The following is a 1,343-nucleotide window of genomic DNA, read 5'->3' on the forward strand; positions in this document are numbered from 1 at the left end:
AGACAGGTGGACAGAGAAACAGGGGGACAGAGAGACAGACAGGTGGATCTCAATCTTTTTTCAGTCATTTGGTTGTGGTCTAAAACACAAGTAAAAAAGTCCAGTAGTATATTTTTTCATTTAATTTCTCTATAAACACAAACAGTGTCGACCTGAATTAAAGTGTATTAAAGTTTAAATGTCTTTAAAACCCACAGCTGAATTTACACAAACTTGGTGACAAACATGTTTTAAATGCAATTAAAGGCAGGACATCTAGAAGAAATGTTGCTTTTTGTACACTGGTGGTGTGTGTGTGCGTGTGTGTGTGTGTGCAGATGCTTCTGACACCAATGACAGTAACGCAAGTCAAAGAACTACACTACCCAGATCAACAGCGTTCCTACTTCGCAGTTTCTCATTGATCGCGGTGTTGTGTGGAACGTAACGGCCACGATAATCGAGGAGCTACTGGATCACTAACATTAGAAACATGTGATCTAAAGATGATGCAGAAGAACTGGTCCATCATTTGTCACGTCTAGACTGGACTATAGCAATGGTTTATTATCTGGGTGTCCAAATACTTCTTTAAAACGTCTTCAGTTGATCCAACATGCTGCTGCCAGAGTCTTAACTGGAGTTACTGGGAGAGATCATGTCTCTCCAGTTTTAGCTTCTCTCCATTGGCTCCCTGTCAAATCCAGAATAGAATTCAAAATCTTACTTCTAACCTACAAAGCTCTCAACAACCTAGCTCCATCTTATATTACAGATCTTATTGTTCCATATTTTACTAACAGAGCACTTCACTCTCAGACTGCAGGTTTACTTGTGGTTCCTAGAGTTTCCAGCAGCAGAATGGGAGGAAGATCTTCCAGTTCTCAGGCTCCTCTCTTGTGGAACCAACGTCCAGTTTCTGTCCATGAGGCTGACACATTGTCCAGATTAAGACTTTCATTTTTGATAAATCAATCAATCAATCAATTCATCTTTATTGTCCATAACATTCAATGAAATGGACACTTGTCTTTGACATCTGGCTTATAAAACAAAATAAAAATGTGATTAAAAAACTCTAAAAAACTTTAAAACCAAACTTTGCTAAATCAATTATTAATTGATTAATCCTATCAAAAGTCCTATCGACCCTCCTAGTTAGGGTCGGCTTGGCCTTCCTGAGATGTCCCTTAGTTCTGCTGCTATAGTCTTAGACTGCCGGAGGACAACCTGACCACATGTCCTCTCTGTTGTCTTTGCTCTACTCTCCATGTTTGGAATTATTTATATCTTAACATGTTTTTTGTCTTTCCTCCTATAGAAACCACACCTGGACTATAGAAACCACACCTGGACTACAGAAA

At 39.1% G+C, this 1,343-nt stretch overlaps 1 protein-coding gene across 1 annotated transcript in view; it reads right to left on the reverse strand.

Annotated features, from left to right (window-relative positions):
- LOC119413743 (transcription termination factor 1) overlaps positions 1–1,343 on the reverse strand; it is a 20,206-nt gene that overhangs the window by 8,529 nt on the left and 10,334 nt on the right. The gene's annotated exons all lie outside the window — the stretch shown is intronic.

This window comes from Nematolebias whitei, chromosome 8 (genome assembly GCF_014905685.2).
Source record: "Nematolebias whitei isolate Nwh7 chromosome 8, NemWhi1, whole genome shotgun sequence".
Lineage (NCBI taxonomy): Eukaryota > Metazoa > Chordata > Actinopteri > Cyprinodontiformes > Rivulidae > Nematolebias > Nematolebias whitei.